Raw genomic sequence first — 21,279 nt, forward strand, 5'->3', positions numbered from 1 at the left:
GGAACAGATGGAGGAGGATTTCAAGAGATGGGATATGGTATCCCTGTCAATGGCAGGGAGGGTGCAGGCGGTTAAGATGGTGGTCCTCCCGAGATTCCTCTTTGTGTTTCAGTGCCTCCCGGTGGTGATCACGAAGGCTTTTTTTAAAAGGATTGAAAAGAGCATTATGGGTTTTGTGTGGGCCGGGAAGACCCCGAGAGTGAGGAAGGGATTCTTACAGCGTAGCAGGGATAGGGGGGGGCTGGCACTACCGAGCCTAAGTGAGTATTATTGGGCCGCTAATATTTCAATGGTGAGTAAGTAGATGGGAGAGGAGGAGGGAGCGGCGTGGAAGAGATTAGAGAGGGCGTCCTGTAGGGGGACTAGCCTACAGGCTATGGTGACAGCCCCATTGCCGTTCTCACCGAGGAACTACACCACAAGCCCGGTGGTGGTGGCTACACTGAAGATTTGGGGACAGTGGAGACGGCATAGGGGAAAGACTGGAGCCTTGGGGGGGGTCCCCGATAAGAAACAACCATAGGTTTGCCCCGGGGGGAATGGATGGGGGATATGGAATGTGGCAAAGAGCAGGAATAACGCAATTGAAAGATCTGTTTGTGGATGGGAAGTTCGCGAGTCTGGGAGCGCTGACCGAGAAATATGGGTTGCCCCAAGGGAATGCATTCAGGTATATGCAACTGAGGGCTTTTGCGTGGCAACAGGTGAGGGAATTCCCGCAGCTCCCGACACAAGAGGTGCAGGACAGAGTGATCTCAAAGACATGGGTGGGGGATGGTAAGGTGTCAGATATATATAGGGAAATGAGGGACGAAGGGGAGACTATGGTAGATGAACTAAAAGGGAAATGGGAAGAAGAGCTGTGGGAGGAGATCGAGGAGGGGCTGTGGGCAGATGCCCTAAGCAGGGTAAACTCGTCGTCCTCGTGTGCCAGGCTAAGCCTGATTCAGTTTAAGGTATTACACAGGGCACATATGACTGGAGCACGGCTCAGTAAATTTTTTGGGGTGGAGGATAGGTGTGCGAGGTGCTTGAGAAGCCCAGCGAATCATACCCATATGTTTTGGTCATGCCCGGCACTACAGGGGTTTTGGATGGGGGTGACAAAGGTGCTTTCAAAAGTAGTAGGAGTCCGGGTCGAACCAAGCTGGGGGTTGGCTATATTTGGGGTTGCACAAGAGCCGGGAGTGCAGGAGGCGAGAGAGGCCGATGTTTTGGCCTTTGCGTCCCTAGTAGCCCGGCGCAGGATATTGTTAATGTGGAAAGAAGCCAAGCCCCCGGGGGTGGAGACCTGGATAAATGACATGGCGGGATTTATAAAGCTAGAGCGGATTAAGTTCGTCCTAAGGGGGTCGGCTCAAGGGTTCACCAGGCGGTGGCAACCGTTCGTCGAATACCTCGCAGAAAGATAGACGGAATGGGAAAAAGAAGGCAGCAGCAGCAGCCCAGGATCGGGGGTGGGGGGGGGGGGGGGGGGGGGAGGAGGAGGAACCAGAAGGACTCTCAGGGTTGTTAATATATACTGTATAGTATGTATAGGTCGTTGCTACATATAATTATATATTGGACTGTTAAATTATATTTTTGGAGAGTGTTACTTGTGACAAGGCAGTTGCCAATTAGGGCTAGTTTTCATTTTTGTTATTTATTATTTATTCATTTTTTGTTTATAAAATAGGTCATTGTTATTTGTGTTGTTATAATATTGTGTAAAGGATGCACAATGTACTGTGTTGGTTGACCAAAAATTTTCAATAAAATATTTAATTAAAAAAAAGGAATACACCCAAGAAGCTTCACAAAGGGTAATAAGAAAAATATGTGGAATGCTGAAGGAGGAGATATTGGAAAGGGGTGATCAGAAATCTAAAAAAAAAAGCAGGGTTTTTTTTTAGGACTTAGTAGGAGGGGAGGGAGCTGTTTCGGGACAGAATGAGAACATGAGGCATAAATACCAGCCTCCCCGAACAGGCGCCGGAATGTGGCGACTAGGGGCTTTTCACAGTAACTTCATTTGAAGCCTACTTGTGACAATAAGCGATTTTCATTTCATTTCATTTCAAATAAGGAAAGGGCAAATTGATTTAAATATAAGATTGAGAATTTTAAATTGGAAGTGTTAGGAAGCAGGAAGGTGGGTCACCAAGGGTCAGTATAATAAGTAATTGAGACCTGATTGGGAAATTAAAAATAGGCAGTTTTGATTTAGCTTATAGGCAGAGTTTACAGGGTTGGGAATGAAAGACTGATTTGGACTCCATTAAAATGACCAAGTCTGGAGGTGACAAAGACATGGATGAAAGTTTCTGTACCAGATGTGCTGATGCAGGAATGGAAGTAAGAGTTGGAAGCAGACCGTCTTTGAGATGGAAAATCTGCTCACAGTTGAATCATATGACAAGATTGTGAACGTCTGGTTTAATCCGAGACAATGAGAAGGGGATATATAATTGGTGGTCAGCGTTTGTGGCAACAAGCAAAGACATTTGCTTCAGTTTTATGAATGTTTAATTAAAGGAAATTATAGTTTATCTAACATTTGGATTCAGGCAAACTATCTGTCAACAAAACTGGCTTCCTTCCTTTGTTAGGGTGGGACTGCAAGAGCTCTGACTATCCTTTTGACACATCGTCCATGTGACCATTATTTATGTCGAGCCTTGCCAACGAGTTTTGGCAGGTTATTTAATTTGACCATGGGTCCTTCACAGTCAGTCTCACTCAGAGTCCGGTTTTAGTCATTGGGGACAGTCACGACTTGACATTTCTGACCACTTTTCCACTGAGTTATATTTTTGTGGAAAGTATATTCACAGAAAATTAAAGATAGTGTCAATATGATTGACTGTAAACAATGTAGTCCGTTAGCCTGTAACATCCCAAAATTGCTTTGGTTCTAACGGAACCACTCGGCTCCTGACCTCATTACAGCCTTAGTCCAAACATGGACAAAGCGCTGAACTCAAAAGGTAAGGTGAGAGGGACTGCTATTGGCATCAAGACCACATTTGAATGAGTGTGAAACCAAGGAGTCCAAGCAAGTCTGGAGTCAATGGGAATTGGGGAATGCTGTCCTGGGTGGAGTCATACCAGCAGAAGGGAAGATGCTTGTGATTGTTGGAGGTCAATCATCTCAGTCCTGGGATTGAGATGCAGGAGTTCCTCAAGGTAGTGTCTGTGGCTCAATCATCTCCATCAATGACCTTTCTTCCATTACCAGATCAGAAGTGGAGATGTCCATGGGTGATTTCACAATGTTCAGTACCATTTCTGACTCGGACACTGAAGCATTCTGTGCCCATATGTAACAAGACAGGACAATATTCAGGCTGGGACTGATGAGTGGTAAATAACATATGTGCCACATACCAGGCAATGACCGTCTCCAAGAAGAGAGAATCCAGCCATCTCCTCATGACATTAAATGGCATTGTCATCACTGCATTCCCCACTATCAATGTTTCGGCGGTTACCATTGACCAGAAACTGAACTGGGCCAGTCATATAAATACCATGGCTAAAAGAGCAGGTCAGAGTCTGGGAATCCTGAAGAAGGTAACCTCCTGACTCCCCAAAGCCCATCCACCATCTGTAAGGTTTAAGTCAGGAGTATGATGGAATACTCTCCAGTTGCCTGGATGAGTGCAGCTCCAACAACATTCAAGAAGCTCGATACCATCCAGGACAATGCAACCTGCTTGATTGGCACCTCATGCACCACTTTCAACATTCACTCCCTTGACCACCAACCCACAATGGCAGCTGTGTTTACCATCTGCAAGATGCACTACAGAAACTCAGCAGGCCTCCTTCGACTGCACCTTCCAAGCTCACAATCTTTACCCCCTAGAAGGACAAGGACAGCAGATAGATGGAAACACCACGAATTGCAATTAGCTTCCAAGCCACATATCATCCTGACTTGGAACAATATCGCCATTCCTTCATGATGCTGGGCCAAAACCCTAGATCTCCTTTCCAAATAGCACGATGCGTGTTCCGACAACAATAGTTGAAGAAGGCAGCTCACCAACACCTTCTTAACGGTCATTAGGGATCGACAATAAATACTGGCCTAGCCATCAATGGCCACATTCCATGAATGAATAGTTAACTTGCTGAAATTGAGGTAGATGGGCTATGGCGATTGTGGAGAAGCAGAGTGTCTGCTAATTTGTATTATTATGCACAACCCAGACTGATTTTATGATTGGACTCAGTTATTTTAATCAACAACTGCTGGTCTGTATGTCAACTTGCTGTGGGGGGAAAAAGCACTTTGATGGTTTAGACGAGGAGCAATTTTATCAATTATTTTCTCAGTTCACCTGTTTAATTATTGAAGAAGTACACCTAACAAAGGACATGCACAAGGCATCTAATTCAGATCACAAGGGGGTGCTGTTGTTACACTCCAGGTTTCACTATTATAGTAAAAAATTGGGCACTTACAGGGAAATGGTAAGCATCCGAATACCTGAGAGAATATGTAAGACCAGACCCGAAATTTGTAATCAATGTGTCTGCATAAATATCTCTCTTGGACTGTACAGTTTTATGAAGGTAGATTTTACTTTCTTGTCTCAGTACAAGCATAAGGTTGTTACAGACTATAAGATCACACTTTGTGAAAGTGGCCACATGTGGTAGTATGTATTGGGGGTCATGTGGGACTGGAAGCCCTCATGTCATTGGCTGACAGATCCCGGGTCCTGGTTGGCCGTTGACCTCATACTCCGCCCTGAAGGCGAAGTATAAGAAGCCGGTGCCTTCCCCCGCAGGCCAGTTTACTATCGGGCTGCTGGGGAACAGACACGCTTAATAAAGCCTCATCGACTTCACTCTATTCGTCTCACGGAGTCTTTGTGCGCCACAATTTATTAAGCGTGCCTAAAAAGGACTATGGAGCTCAGGATCATTCCAGAATGCCTGAGGATCAGCCCCCACGCAGTGAATGCGGCAGCAGCCTTCAAACACTGGCAGACTTGCTTTGAGGCCTACATCACATCGACCACAGGCCGAGTCTCAGACGAACAAAAACTGCAGGTCCTGCACTCGAGGGTGAGCACGGAGATTTTCACCCTCATTGAAGACACCCGCGATTTCCAGACGGCGTTCACAGCACTGAGAAGTCTCTACGTTCGCCCAGTTAACCAAATCTACGCTCGCTACCAGCTCGCGACAAGACGGCAAGCTCCCGGAGAATCGATGGACGAGTTCTACGCCGCGCTGCTGATTTTGGGAAGAGCCTGCAGCTGCCCGTCGGTGAATGCAAACGAACATGTTAATGCGCGATGCTTTTGTTGCAGGTATGCAATCCTCCCAAATACGCCAAAGACTTCTAGAAAAAGAGTCGCTAGGACTCTCAGAGGCACGGGCCCTGGCAGCCTCGCTGGACGTAGCCGCGCGTAATACCCGCGCCGACGGCCCCGACCGCGCGGCAGGCCATAGGGCCCCGTACGTACCCGCCGCGGCAAACCCCCTACCCCCCCCCCCCCCCGGACACCCCACAGGCTCGTGCAGTCCAAACGCCGAGTCGCACCGGGGGTGCCCGCTGTTATTTCTGCAGCCAGGCGAAGCACCCCCGACAACGCTGTCCGGCACGCGCAGCCATCTGCAAAAGCTGCGGGAAAAAGGGCCACTATGCGGTGGTGTGCCGATCCCGCGTGGTCGCCGCCGTCCCTGGAGAACAGGGAGCCCTACAGGCAGTCTATGCCTCCCAACCCCCCCAGCACGCCATGTGCGACCCGCAGGCGCCGCCATTTTGGGTCCCGACCACCGCGGCCCCGGGAGAACTGGGAGCCCTGCACGCCGCCTACGCTCCCCAACCCCCCTCCCTGCCGTCCATGTACGACCCGCCGTCGGCGCTCCCGATTTGGGTGCCGGCCAACACTCTCCACGGAGAGGAGGGTTTTTTTCGCATCCCGAACGCCACCCTCACCCCTGTCCCGCGCCCCACGCCTGACCCGCCGGCGCCACCTACCTTGACCCCGACCACCGCTGTCCCCGGCGAGGGAGCTCCGCGCGGTGCCAGCGCTCGCGGCCCCACGACTGACCCGCCGGAGCCGCCGACCTGGGCCCTCACCCCCGTCCCGCGCCCCACGCCTGACCCGCCGGCCTGGGCCCCGACCACCGCTGTCCCCGGCGAGGGAGCTCCGCGCGGTGCCAGCGCTCGCGGCCCCACGACTGACCCGCCGGAGCCGCCGACCTGGGCCCTCACCCCCGTCCCGCGCCCCGCGCCTGACCCGCCAGCCTGGGCCCCGACCACCGCTGTCCCCGGCGAGGGAGCTCCGCGCGGTGCCAGCGCTCGCGGCCCCACGACTGACCCGCCGGCGCCGCCGACCTGGGCCCTCACCCGCGCCCCACGCCTGACCCGCCGGCGCCGCCGACCTGGGCCCTCACCCCCGTCCCGCGCCCCACGCCTGACCCGCCGGCGCAACTTACCTGGACCCCGATCACCTCCGTTCCCGGCGAGGGAGCTCCTCACGGTCCCAGCGCTCGCAGTACTGACCCGCCGGCCTGGGCCCCGACCACCGCTGTCCCCGGCGAGGGAGCTCCGCGCGGTCCTAGCGCCCGCGGCCCTGGCGCTCGCAATGCAGGAACTCCGCGCGGTCCTAGCGACCCCCAGAACCCCCAGCACTCAATGTGCGACCCGCAGACGCCGCCATTTTGGGTCCCGACCACCACGAGGGGAGGAGGGGCCCCGCCATCTTGGACCGCCCCCGACCTGTACGACGCATGGGGGCGGCCATTTTGTCCACCCCCGACGCCATCTTGTGACCCCTCAGCCACGGGCGATGTATGGGGGTGGCCATTTTGTCCATCCCTGACGCCATCTTGGATGGCAACAACGGACCCCACCCCACTACTACAACCACGGCTCGCTTCGGTTACACTCGATCAGGCTCGGCCCCGGACTCTCCAGACGACGACGACAACGGTCCTAATTAACGGCCACGAGACGCCATGCCTAGTCGACTCCGGGAGCACGGAAAGTTTTATACATCCCGACGCGGTAAGACGCTGTTCCTTAACTACCTTCCCCAGCGCACAAAAGATTTGCCTAGCTGCAGGATCCCACTCCGTACAGATCCAGGGATTCTGCATAGTTACCCTAACGGTACAGGGGAGGGAATTCAAAAACTACAAACTTAACGTCCTTCCCCAATTCTGTGCTGGGCTTAGATTTCCAATGTAACCTACAGAGCCTTACGTTTAAATTCGGCGGCCCCATACCCCCACTCACTATCTGCGGCCTCGCCACCCTCAAGGTGCAACCCCCGTCCTTGTTTGCGAACCTCACCCCGGATTGCAAACCCGTCGCCACTAGGAGCAGACGGTACAGCGCCCAGGACCGGACCTTCATTCGCTCCGAAGTCCAGCGGCTACTAAAGGAGGGCATAATCCAGGCCAGCAATAGTCCCTGGAGAGCGCAGGTGGTAGTAGTGAAGACAGGGGAGAAACAAAGGATGGTCATTGACTATAGCCAGACCATCAACAGGTACACACAACTAGACGCGTACCCTCTTCCCCGCATATCCGACATGGTCAATAGGATTGCCCAGTATAAAGTCTTCTCCACCGTGGACCTCAAGTCCGCCTACCATCAGCTCCCCATCCGCCCAAGTGACCGCAAGTACACAGCCTTCGAGGCAGACGGGCGATTATACCATTTCCTACGGGTCCCTTTTGGCATCACAAACGGCGTCTCGGTCTTCCAACGGGAAATGGACCGAATGGTTGATCAACATGGGTTACGGGCCACGTTCCCGTACCTCGACAATGTAACCATCTGCGGCCACGATCAGCAGGACCACGACGCCAACCTCCAAAAATTCCTCCAGACTGCCAAAGCCTTGAACCTCACGTACAACGAGGACAAGTGCGTTTTTAGCACCGATCGGCTAGCCATTCTGGGCTACATAGTGCGCAATGGGATAATAGGCCCCGACCCCGAACGTATGCGCGCACTCATGGAATTTCCCCTCCTGCACTGCCCAAAAGCCCTGAAACGCTGCCTGGGGTTCTTTTCATACTACGCCCAGTGGGTCCCCCAGTACGCAGACAAGGCCCGCCCCCTAATACAGACCACGACTTTCCCGCTGTCGACAGAGGCTTGCCAGGCTTTCAGCCGCATCAAAGCGGACATCGCAAAGGCCACGATGCGCGCCATCGACGAGTCCCTCCCCTTCCAGGTCGAGAGCGACGCCTCTGACGTAGCTCTAGCGGCTACCTGTAACCAAGCGGGCAGACGCGTGGCCTTCTTCTCCCGAACCCTCCACGCCTCAGAAATCCGCCACTCCTCAGTGGAAAAGGAAGCCCAAGCCATAGTGGAAGCTGTGCGACATTGGAGGCATTACCTAGCCGGCAGGAGATTCACTCTCCTCACTGACCAACGGTCGGTAGCCTTCATGTTCGATAATGCACAGCGGGGCAAGATCAAGAACGATAAGATCTTGCGGTGGAGGATCGAACTCTCCACCTTCAACTATGAGATCTTGTACCGGCTCGGAAAGCTGAACGAGCCGTCTGATGCCCTATCCCGCGGGACATGTGCCAACGCACAAATTGACCGCCTCCAAGCCCTCCACGAGGACCTCTGCCACCCGGGGGTCACTCGGTTTTACCACTTCATCAAGTCCCGCAATCTCCCATACTCCTTAGAGGAGGTCCGTACAGTCACAAGAGACTGCCACATCTGCGCAGAATGCAAACCGCATTTTTTCAGGCCAGATGGAGCGCACCTGATTAAGGCTTCCCGTCCCTTTGAACGCCTCAGTCTCGATTTCAAAGGGCCCCTCCCCTCCACCGACCGCAACGCGTATTTCCTTAATGTAGTGGACGAATACTCCCGCTTCCCTTTTGCCATTCCCTGCTCGGACATGACCGCGGCCACAGTCATTAAAGCCCTGAACAGCATCTTCACGCTGTTCGGTTACCCCACATACGTCCACAGCGACAGGGGGTCCTCTTTCATGAGTGACGAGCTGCGCCAGTTCCTGCTCAGCAAGGGCATAGCTTCAAGCAGGACGACCAGCTACAACCCCCGGGGGAACGGGCAAGTAGAAAGGGAGAACGGCACGGTCTGGAAGGCCGTCCTACTGGCCCTACGGTCCAGGGATCTCCCAGTTTCACGGTGGCAGGAGGTCCTCCCGGACGCTCTCCATTCCATCCGGTCGTTATTATGTACGAGCACTAATCAAACGCCTCACGAGCGTTTCCTTGTCTTCCCTAGGAGGTCCTCCTCTGGAACGTCGCTGCCGACCTGGCTGGCGGCCCCAGGACCCATCCTGCTCCGAAAGCACGTGCGGGCACATAAGGCGGACCCGTTGGTCGAAAGGGTTCACCTCCTCCACGCAAACCCCCAGTACGCCTACGTGGAGTACCCCGGCGGCCGACAGGACACGGTCTCCCTGCGGGATCTGGCGCCCGCCGGCACCACGCACACCCCCCCGGCACCATCAACCCAACTGCCCCCCTTCCTGCCACCGCCGCACCCCGCGACCGCCCCCTTCCCAGGAGGATCAGTCCCCCTCCCCTTTGCACCGACAGCTGAAACCGTGCGGCTCCCGGAGGCGACAACGCTGGTACAAGCACCACCACCACCGCCGGGGCCGAGGCGATCGACACGGACGACCAGACCGCCCGACCGACTCGTGGCGTCGATGTAAAACAAAGATGGACTGTCCAATGAACTTTTTGTTTTTCCTATATCCTCTGTAAATAGTTGTAACAGGACGATACTGTCCAATACTGTACTACCATGTAACTGTTCTATCCTCCCAGGACCAGTACTGTAAACCCTTACCACCATACGAAGCATCACCCCGCCGGGTTCATTTTTTACAAGGGGTGAATGTGGTAGTATGTATTGGGGGTCATGTGGGACTGGAAGCCCTAATGTCATTGGCTGACAGATCCCGGGTCCTGGTTGGCCGTTGACCTCATACTCCGCCCTGAAGGCGAAGTATAAGAAGCCGGTGCCTTCCCCCGTAGGCCAGTTTACTATTGGGCTGCTGGGGAACAGACACGCTTAATAAAGCCTCATCGACTTCACTCTATTCGTCTCACGGAGTCTTTGTGCGCCACACCACAAAACCTGTTAAGATGGCTGCAACTTAACATGTATGTGGGAATTTAAACTATGGGTAGTTATCTATTCTGTGCCCAATATTTAGTTAATGGACCTGAATCACCGTACTTTACAGTCATCTGTGAAGTTTAAAAATCTCATTGTTTAGGGATGAACCAGTGTTTGAGGAATGTGGGATCTCTGGGGCGAAATTCTCCCCCAAAGGCGGGATGTCCGCCGACTGGCGCCAAAGACGGCGCCAATCAGACGGGCATCGCGCCGGCCCAAAGGTGCGGAATGCTCCGCATCTTTGGCAGCCTAGCCCCAACATTGAGGGGCTAGGCCGACGCCGGAGGGATTTCCGCCTCGCCAGCTGGCGGAAATGGCGTTTGTTGCCCCGCCAGCTGGCGCGGAAATGCGGCGCATGAGCGGGAGCGTCAGCGGCCGCTGTCAGTTTCCCGCGCATGCGCAGTGGGGAGAGTCTCTTCCGCCTCCACCATGGTGGAGGCCGTAGCGGAGGCGGAAGGGAAAGAGTGCCCCCACGGCACAGGCCCGCCCGCGGATCGGTGGGCCCCGATCGCGGGCCAGGCCACCGTGGGGGCACTCCCCGGGGCCAGATCGCCCCGTGCCCCCCCTGGACCCCGGAGCCCGCCCACGCCGCCTGGTCCCGCTGGTAAATACCAGCTTTGATTTACGCCGGTGGGACAGGCAATTTCTGGGCGGGACTTCGGCCCATCCGGGCCGGAGAATTGAACGGGGGGTCCCGCCAACCGGCGGGGCCCGATTCCCGCCCCCGCCCAATCTCCGGTACCGGAGACTTCGGCGGGGGCGGGATTCACGGCGGCCAACGGCCATTCTCCGGCCCGGCGGGGGGTCGGAGAATGACGCCCCTGGTCTGTTAGTCTCCAAGTGTTATATTGAATAAAGAATATTTGAATTCAAGTTGGGGCAGAGATAAGAGTGAATGACCATTGTCAACTGCATTTGTATTGCGGCGGTCTTGACCCCAGAAATGTGAACTGTACGGTCATGTGACTGAGAGTAACAATGAAGTGATGGTTTAAATTGAATTCAAACAAACCGAAGTGAGACTGTAATAATAAAAACAAGAAACCCTGGAAATACTTAGCAGGTCAGGCAACATCTTTGGAGAGAATTGGGTCGACTACCTTCCTTTAGAATTCAAAGTCACACTGTCGTCTCTTAAAAATAATTTTCAAGTACTTAATTCACTTTTTGTTCCAATTAAGGGGCAATTTAGCGTGGCTAATCCACCAATCCTGCACACCTTTGGGTAGTGGGGGTGAGACCCACGCAGACAGAGGGAGAATGTGCAAACTCCAAACTCCGTGTCATGGACCCCGGGATCGAACCCAGGTCCTTGGCGCTGTGAGGCAGCAGTGCTAACCACTGTGCCACCGTGCCATCCTCGTCGTCTTTCTTCAATGGAGTTTCACTTTCAATTGCTGTGAGAAGTCTCTTGAGTCCACACTGAGGTGCATTTGTACTGTCGCTGCAGGTGTAGTATAAGGTTCAAACAAATTGCAACCAGGCATATGGAGCAATCTCACTAAAGCTAACATAAAGGGGAAATATACCGTAAATGGCAAAACTCTCAGGAATATGAAAGTCCGAGAGATCTGGGAGTGCAGGTCCCCAGATCTTTGAAAGTGGCAACACCAGTGGACAAGGTAGTCAGGAAAGCATACTGATGTACCATCAATGACGACAGACGAGAGTTGGAAGAGTAAACTGTGGCTTTAATCAGCTAAAAGACACCACCTGGCAGCCGGTCCCAGAATGAGGGCAGGGCTGGAGGTTAGCTACCTTTATACTTGAGCCCAAGGGGCGGAGCCAGCAGGGACAAACCCAGACATGTAACAAACAGTAAGTACCATAAATAAGAACAGTATGTACAATATAATACAGTGGTTCACCCTATTCACCCCCTGTTAAAAAAGAGTCCGGCGGGAGTGAAGTTGACGGGTTGAATTAGAAATCGGGTCTGTCGGGGCTCTGACCTTCCGCTGTGATCGCCTCAGTCCCGGCTGTGGTGAGGACACTGATGTCGGATGAAGTGTTGAGGCCTGCGTAAACAGGAGATGTCGTCTTCCGGATAAGTAGCAGCGGAGGGAGACGGTGTAGAGTCGTGAGTAGCAACGGAGGAAGACCGTGTAGAGTCGGGGGTAGTGGTGATGGTCGCTGGGGAACCTGCGGGTGCCAAGTCCCAAGGGAGACTGTGTCCTCCCGCCCTTCATGGTGTGCCACGTAGGCATATTGGGGGTTAGCATGGAGGAGAAGGACCCGTTTGACCAGGGGATCCGACTTGTGACTCCTCGCATGCTTCCGGAGGAGGACGGGCCCTGGAACCGTCAGCCAGGACGGGAGCGAGACCTCTGAGGTGGACTTCCTGGGGAAGACAAACATCTTTCATGAGGGGTCACATTGGTTGTGGTACACAGGAGCGACAGGATGGAGTGGAGCGCATCGGGAAGGACCTCCTGCCAGCGGGAGACTGGGAGACTTCTAGACCGTAGGGCAAGAAGGACGGCCTTCCAGACCGTCGCATTCTCCCTCTCCACCTGTCCATTTCCCTGGGGGTTGTAGCTGGTAGTCCTGCTTAAGGCGATGCCCTTGCTAAGCAGGAACTGACGCAGCTCATCACTCATGAAGGAGGAACCCCGATTACTATGGATGTAAGTGGGGAAACTGAACAATGTGAAGAGGCCGTGCAGGGCCTTGATGACTGTGGCAGAGGTCATGTCAGGGCACGGTATGGCAAAAGGGAAACGTGAGTACTCATCAATGATGTTGAGAAAGTACACATTCCGGTCAGTGGAGGGGATGGGCCCTTTGAATTCGATGCTGAGGCGCTCAAAGGGGCGGGAGGCCTTTACCAGGTGTGCTGTATCCAGCCAATAGAAGTGCAATTTGCACTCCGCGCAGACCTGGCAGTCCCTGGTCATGGTCCTGATCTCCTCGATGGAGTAAGGCAGGTTGCGGGCCTTGATAAAATGGAAACAACGGGTGACCCCCGGGTGACAGAGGTCGTTGTGGAGGGCCTGAAGTCCGTCTACTTGTGCGCTGGCACATGTACCGTGGAATAGGGCATCTGGGGGCTCATTGAGCTTCCCAGGTCGATACAAGATATAATTATAGGTGGAGAGTTTGATCCTCCACCTTAGGATCTTGTCATTCTTGATCTTGCCCCGCTGCGTATTGTTAAACACTAAGGCAACCGACCGTTTGTCAGTGAGGAGAGTGAATCGCCTGTCGGCCAGGTAATGCCTCCAATGTCGCACAGCTTCCACAATGGCCTGGGCTTCCTTTTCGACGGAGGAGGAGTGTCCGATTTCGGAGCCCTGGAGGGTACGGGCGAAGAAAGCCACGGGCCTGCCCGCCTTGTTGAGGGTAGCGGCCAGGGCAAAGTCAGACACATCGGTCTCCACTTGGAATGGGATGGACTCGTCTACTGCGTGCATTGTGGCTTTGGCAATATCTGTTTTGATACGGTTGAAGGCCAGGCGGGCCTCAGCCGTCAGGGGAAAAATGGTGGATTTAATGAGTGGGTGGGCCTTGTCCGCATAATTGGGGACCCACTGGGCATAATAGGAAAAGAACCCCAGGCATCTCTTCAAGGCCTTGGGGCAGTGGGGGAGTGGAAGTTCCAGGAGCATGCGGTTGGGATCGGGCCTTAGGACTCCGTTTTCTACAACGTAGCCAAGGATGGCTAGGGCGGGTTGTGTGGAAAACGCATTTCTCCTTATTGTATGTTAGGTTAAGGAGCTTGGCGGTGTGGAGGAAATGTTGGAGGTTAGCGTCATGGTCCTGCTGGTCATGGCCGCAGATGGTGACATTATCCAGATACGGAAACGTGGCCTGCAGCCCGTACTGGTCAACCATTCGGTGCATCTCCCGTTGGAAGACCGAGACTCCATTGGTGATGCCGAAGGGGACCCTGCGGATGTGGTAGAGGCGGCCATCTGCCTCGAAGGCAGTCTGTTGACGGTCCTCCGGGCGGATAGGGAGCTGGTGGTACGCGGACTTCAAGTCAATAGTAGAGAAGACTTGGTACTGCGTAATCTGATTGACCATGTCAGATATGCGGGGGAGGGGGTGCGCATCGAGCTCCGTGTACCGGTTGATGGTCTGACTGTAGTCGATGACCATCCGGTGCTTCTCCCCAGTTTTGACGACCACCACTTGGGCTCTCCAGGGGCTAGTACTGGCCTCTATGATCCCTTCCCGCAGGTGTCGCTGGACCTCCGACCTGATAAAGGCCTTGTCCCGAGCACTGTATCGTCTGCTGCTAGTGGCGATGGGCTTACAGTCCGGTGTGAGTTAGCAAAGAGCGGGGGTGGGGTGTCCTTAAGGGTCGAGAGGCTACAGACGGTGAGAGGGGCAGGGGTCCATCGAACTCCAAGGTAAGACTTTTGAGGTGGCATTGGAAATCTAGACCTACTGGTAGGGCAGCGCAGAGTTGGGGGAGGACGTAGAGCTTGAAATTTTTGTACTCGACGCCCCGTACTGTAAGGGTTGCGACATGGTACCCACGGACTTCCATGGAATGTGATTCGGAAGCCAAGGAGATTTTCTGGGTCGCGGGTAAAATTGGGAGGGAGCAGCGCCGCACCGTATCTGGGTGAATGAATCTCTCCGTGCTCCCGGAGTCGAAGAGGCAGGTCGTCTCGTGGCCGTTGATCCGGATAGCCATCATGGATTTAGTGAGGTGATGAGGTCGAGATTGGTCGAGGGTGATGGAGGCGAGCTTTGGAAGGTGGGTGGGCTGACCGAGGGTAGCGGAGGCCAGCGTACGATCTGGTGAGCAGGGGTTCGGGGAGGCGGCGGGTTGATTCCAAGATGGCGGCTCTCACGGGTCGCACCTGACGGGTGGCGTTGAAGATGGCCCCCACGGGTCGCACGTGGCGGGTGGCGTCGAAGATAGCGGCCAAGATGGCTGCTCGCACGTGATGGGTGGCGTCAAAGATGGTGGCCCCCATGGGTCGCATGTGGCGGATGACGTGGAAGATGGGGGTGGTCCCCGCGGGCTACACGCGGCGCTGCTGGGTTTAAAAACAGGTCGGGCCTGGCAGAATTTAGAGAAGTGGCCCTTCTTTTCGCACCCGTTGCAGATTGCACTCGTCGCTGGACAGCGTTGTCTGGGGTGCTTATCCTGGCCACAGAAGTAACATTTTGGGCCTCCGTAGTTGGCGGGTAGCTGTGCGGCACAGGCTTGTGGCGCCCCTGGGTCGGATGATGGTGACGTCCACGACGTCCACGAGGGTGCCGCGTGGTCGGAGGTGTAGGCATCCATGTTATGGAAGACCACTTCCAACGAGTCCGAGAGTTGGACTGTGTCTTGGACGCGAGTGTAACCCCTTCTAGTAGGCGCTGGCGGATGTAATTAGATTTTATGCCTGCGAGATGGGCATCCCGGATCAGCAATTCGGTGTGCTTGACAGCCGATACTGCCTTACAACTGCAGTTCCGGCCGAATACCCGCAAGGCGCGCAGAAATTCAGCTTTGATTCTCCAGGGCGCTGTCGCCTTGTGGCAAGGAGATGCCTAGCGTACACCTCGTTGACGTCCTTAAAATACTGCCCCTTCAACAGCGTTATCGCATCCTCAAACGAGGTAGCGTCTCTGATAAGAAGGAAAACTTGCGGGCTCACCCGGGAGTTGAGGACTCGCAGCTTGTGGGTCTCAGCGACGGCGGAGGAGTCGATGTAAGATTCGAACCAGCTTAGCCAGTGTTCAAATGTGGCAGTGGCGTCGGCTGCTCGGGGGTCCCGTTCCAGGCGATCAGGCCTGAGTGATGGATCCATCTTAAAATTTTAGCTGATTAAATTGATGTATCATCAATGACGACTGAGTGTCGGAAGAGTAAACTGTGGCTTTAATCAGCTAAAAGACACCTGCTGGGAGCCGGTCCCAGAATGAGGGCAGGGCTGGAGGTTAGCTACCTTTATACTTGAGCCCGAGGGGGGGAGCCAGCAGGGATAAACAGTATCAAACATGTTGTTACAGACATGTAACAAACAGTAAGAACAGTAAGTACCATAAGTAAGAACAGTATGTACAATATAATACAGTGGTTCACCACACATACGGAATGCTTGCCTTCATTGGACGCGACACCGAGCATAAAAACTGGCAAGTAATGCTCCAGTTGTATGGGACCTTGGTAAGGCCGCATTTGGAATATTGCGCACAATTCTGATCGGCCCACTACCAGAAGGATGTGGAGGCTTCAGAGAGGGTGCAGAGGAGGTTTACCAGGATGTTGCCTGGTCTGGAGGGTGTTAGCTATGCGGAGAGGTTCAATAGAGGCTTAAGTGGGTCGGTGCAGACTCAGTGGGCAGCACGGAAGCATTGTGGGTAGCACAATTGCTTCATGGCTCCAGGGTCCCAGGTTCGATTCCGGCTTGGGTCACTGACTGTGCGGAGTCTGCACATCCTCCCCGTGTGTGCGTGGGTTTCCTCCGGGTGCTCCGGTTTCCTCCCACAGTCCAAACATGTGCAGGTTAGGTGGATTGGCCATGATAAATTGCTCTTAGTGTCCAAAATTGACCTTAGTGTTGGGTGGGGTTACCGGGTTATTGGGATAGGGTGTAGGTGTTGACCTTGGGTAGGGTACTCTTTCCAAGAGCCGGTGCAGACTCGATGGGCCGAATGGCCTCCTTCTGCACTGTAAATTCTATGAATGGCCTCCTTCTGCACTGTATGTATGTTCTATGTTCTAATCGGTGTGTCACCTGAGGAAGGAGCAGTGCTCCGAAAGCTATTGATTCGAAACAAACCTGTTGGACTTTAACCTGATGTTGTAAGACTTCTTACTGTGCCTACCCCAATCCAACGGCGGCATCTCCACATCATATTTTCGTTTAGTTTATGAAGAAACATTTCAATAAATTCAATACTTTTGAAAACTATTTAGACTTAATTTGTTTTGCTGCTTTAATTGGAGCAATTTTAAGGAACCGTTGAAATCTGGTTTTCGTTTGCTCTCCTGCTCTTGGTATGGGAATATAAGAGTTCAGATACTGTCTAGTCCTAATAATTCAAGGTTATTTTGTATTCAAAAATATATCCAATTATTTAAATTAGACATTATAAATAGCACAAAAAAATTTAGTGCTCAAAGTTGAATTAGCAGATAACTTGAGTGTTTAAAAATCAATATGACATTGGCTTAATGAGGAAACTTTATTATATACAGAGAGTTAATGTGATTGGTAAAATTCCCATTGATGCAGTAAGGAAACTTTTTTTTATACAGATGATTTCGAGAGGGATTCCCCAGCATATCTTTGGGGTACCATGATGCTTGCATGTTCCACCTGCAAACAAAACAGAAAAGTCCCTAGTTGACAAGAGCACTTTTACAGTGTTATTATTTCAACATTATAACATCACCACTGCTGTCTCTTTATTTTCTCTTTTACAACAGATCCTGCCCAATCAGACCGACATTTCAACAATGTAAATTTTGTATTTGCTGCAGCCACTGAATTGTGAGCTACCAATGTATTTCCTTTTTTTATTTGGCCTTACTTGATGGATTCATGCTTAAAGGGCTCAATGGTCCTCCCAAGATTGAGTTTTATTAAAACGCAGCACCAGTTCAAGTTTTCCCTGACTATTCCGGAGATCATAGAGTCATAGAATCCCTACAGTGCAGAAGGAGGCCATTTGGCTCGTCGTGTCTGCACCGATCCCTGAAAGAGCACCTTACCTGGGCGGAATCCCCCACCCTATCACCGCAAACCTATCTAAGGGCAATTAATGACTCACCGCCCTTCCCCCACCCACAGGGGACTCATCCTCCTCTATGACCTTCCATGGGAGTCTCCCACATTCTCCACCCCTGACTCGATCAGACCGCCTCCCATCCGATCCAACACTCCCCACCCATTAGGTTCGACCCCGAGGAACCTCATCTCCGACTCGAGCAGGGCTAGGATCTAAATATCCAAGGATATAATTCCTATTGGAAGGACAGGGACAAGGGCAGATGGGAGGGGGGTGCGGGGTTGCCTTGTTAGTAGAAAATGAAATTACATTGTTGCAAGAAACAACATTGTGTCGGAAGGCGTAGAATCTGTGTGAGTAGAGTTGAGGAATCACAAAGAAAAAAAGACCCTGATGGGAGTTATGTACACGCCCCCGAGCAGTAGTCAGGATGTGGGGCAGAAAATAAATCAGGAGACAGGAAAGTCATATAAGAAAGGCATATAAGAAAGGTGGACTGGGAAAATCAGGTTGTAAAAGAGCAGCTTGTGGTGCAGCTCACTAGGGAACAGGCAATTTTGGATTTGTTGATGTGTCATGAGGCAAACTTAATTAGGGAACTTGAGGTGAAGGAACCTTTCGGGGGCAGTGACCACAATATGATGGAATTCACCCTGCAGTTTGAGAGGAAGAATCTGGAACCAGATGTAACGATATTACAATTGAGTAACGGTAACTACAAAGACATGAGGGAGGAGCTGGACAGAGTTGATAGTAAGGGAAGCCTAGTAGGGAAGCCTGTGGAACAGCAATGGCAGGGGTTTTGGGGGTTATTTGTATCTCTGCTGCTCGTCCTCATCACATGTGATGCATGCAGGGGATGGGGGGGGCGTGTGTGTGTGACTAAAATATTTGCAGCTTGTCATTGCTGCTTTCTCCTGCTAGTGGCTGCAGGTGCCTGGAGGCTGTTGTTGCTGTTTCTTTCCTTTTCTATCGACGGAAAGAAGGACATTATTTTCTAACACCCGGCTTGGAGGCGTAAACAAAATATTCTCAAGTGGTGCTGCAAGTTGTGTTTGCAGCTTGTAGCTACAAGTACCTGGCGGCATCAGCTGCTGCTTCCTTTTTCTGTAGTCTGAAAGAAGGACAATTTTTTCCAAGACACCTGGAACACCGAGCTCAGGGGGACGAGTAGTGGATCCAAATGAGCAACCTGATGAAGAAGTTCAAGAAATACCTTTGCAAATTGCTGATGCTTTTGTTGCTAGTGTGTGAGTGCTGCATGTAGCTAGCATGTCACCGGGGGTAAAACACACTGAAAGTCAAGGACGTTCAACTGATGACTTGCTGCTGCGTTGGAGAGGGGGAAGGGGAGCTCTTTCTCTCTAATGGCGTTCTCCAGGTTGGTGCAACTTTCTACTGCTGGAGAGTCTACTGCTGGGAGCTGCAAGAGGGGGAGAGAGAGACAAAGCAATTTGCAAACGACAGAGAGCTTTGACAAAGGGTCATCTGGACTTGAAACGTTAGCTCTTTTCTCTCTCTACATATGCTGCTAGACCTGCTGGGATTTTCCAGCATTTTCTCTTTGGTTTCAGATTCCAGCATCTGCAGTACTTTGCTTTTATTATAGGGGGAGAGAGAGGCAGTTTGATCTGAATGAGCGGTGTTTGCTGCTTGTTGCTGCTTGCAGCTGCCTAGAGGCTTTGTGTTTGTTTGCTGCTGCCTCTGCTTTTATGGCCTGGAGTAAGGAAAGGGAGGATGGTAAAATGACCTACTGCCTGGGCTGGAGAAGGGGAGCTTTTTCCCTCTTCTGGCGTGCTCTGGATAAGTGAGATTTTCCACTGTTGAAGAGCTGCATGAGGGAGAGAGAGAGTCGGATTGACCTGTGTGAGCAACTTGATGAATGAGTCGAAGAAATGTTTTTGCAGATTGCTGGTGGTTTTATTGTGCATGTGGTGAGTGCTGCATGCCAATCAGCACGTTGCCGTGAGTCGAATATGCTGGACGTCGAGACTATTTTAGTGTGTGGTAAACGCCAGTGGAATGTGTTGATACTGAGCTTTGTTCCGATGAAATTATGGGTGGCATGGTACCACAGTGGTTAGCACTGTTGCTTCACAGTGCCAGGGTCCCAGGTTCGATTCCCGGCTTGGGTCACTGACTGTGCAGAGTCTGCACGTTCTCTCTGTGTCTGCATGGGTTTCCTCTGAGTGCTCTGGTTTCAACTGCATCAGCTCCGGGATAACCTTGTTGAGAGACTTGGCACCTGACAGGGACTCAGCTGAGTTCTGGGATCCACCAGACCTCCGATTGAAGACTCTCTTCGATGTTCCTGCCTCCACCTGATGTACAGCAGCAACTGTGTGATGCTCACCAGATTGTGCCCCAGAATCTTGTCCACTAATTTCGCTCCCGAGGTGTGTGTCTCTACTCTGGTGGAAGGTGTGGGTGATAGCTGTGATGCGTTGATGGTGGTCTCGTCGGAGCTCTCTTCCGAAGTGGTCTCTTGGGTGGCAGCGGGCGAATGACTCCAGATGGCCCTGCTCCATCAGATGGAATTCCTGCACGACAATGGACATCTGGTCAGTGAGAGGGAAGGATCATTTTGTCTGACCTGAACAACTCACTTGAGACAGGTCATCTGGGTGAAGGGGCAGTGGATCCTCACCTCTGCCGTTCAGGCCAACCTCGCTGTTGGTGACTGCTCTGTCCTCAGACAACCCCATGATTTCCAGGGCCCGTTCCTCATAGGGGGTGAGGACTCGAATCTCTTGTATTCCACCCCCGTCTTGGCCCTTTCCCGCCAATTATGAGCTATCTTTTCCAGCGGGGCCGAAGAGTGGGCACTTTGAGCCACATGCTTGATGGGTCGGGATGGATTTATAGCAGATGTCATATGTGGGCGCCGCATTTGAAAGGGTTGTGCTGGTGGGTGCCACAGGGTACTGAGAAGCAAGATGTGAGGAGGGTGTGAGGTGTCGGCCAGTGATTTGAGGGGGAACGAGGGCAGTTTCGGAATTTGGGGGATGACATGTGGAACTGAAGCCGAGAGAATTGGTACCCTACCCTTGTAGCTCAGTGGAGGTCATTGGTCTTCTTCCGACATTGTACGGCGGTCCCCCTTGTCATGCCGCCCAAACTGACAGCCGCTGCCACTGCCTCCCACGGGGTATTGGTGAGCCTGCTATTGATCTTCTGACCACCTTGCATCCACAGCATCGAGGGGCTTGGCCAAGTCGGCATCCCCAAAGTGAGGAACAGGTCTGTGCACTGCCATGCTTGTGTGTTGATTGGGAGTGAGTGGGAATGAGTGGTGAGGGAGTGTTTAAAAGCAGAATACCTTGTTAACAGCGAAATGCTGACGCGTGAGTCTGGCGAATCAGACAAGACAGCCAGTAATGGCGAGAAACTCATGGGGGCTCAATACCGGCACTAAATGCTGTTAAATATGGGCCGCGATCATGGCCAAAGCGGCC

The 21,279-nt window shown here is 52.7% G+C and overlaps 1 protein-coding gene and 1 long non-coding RNA gene across 8 annotated transcripts in view; one reads left to right on the forward strand and one right to left on the reverse strand.

Annotated features, from left to right (window-relative positions):
• LOC140398246 (uncharacterized) overlaps positions 1-15,955 on the reverse strand; it is a 34,473-nt gene extending 18,518 nt beyond the window's left edge. The window contains exon 1 of the long non-coding RNA XR_011937446.1: positions 15,745-15,955. This is a non-coding gene — a long non-coding RNA (uncharacterized lncRNA). The remainder of the gene's footprint in view (positions 1-15,744) is intronic.
• gramd1ba (GRAM domain containing 1Ba) overlaps positions 1-21,279 on the forward strand; it is a 1,045,225-nt gene that overhangs the window by 345,468 nt on the left and 678,478 nt on the right. The gene's annotated exons all lie outside the window — the stretch shown is intronic.

The sequence above is a fragment of the Scyliorhinus torazame genome, chromosome 21 (assembly GCF_047496885.1).
Source record: "Scyliorhinus torazame isolate Kashiwa2021f chromosome 21, sScyTor2.1, whole genome shotgun sequence".
Taxonomy (NCBI): Eukaryota; Metazoa; Chordata; class Chondrichthyes; order Carcharhiniformes; family Scyliorhinidae; genus Scyliorhinus; species Scyliorhinus torazame.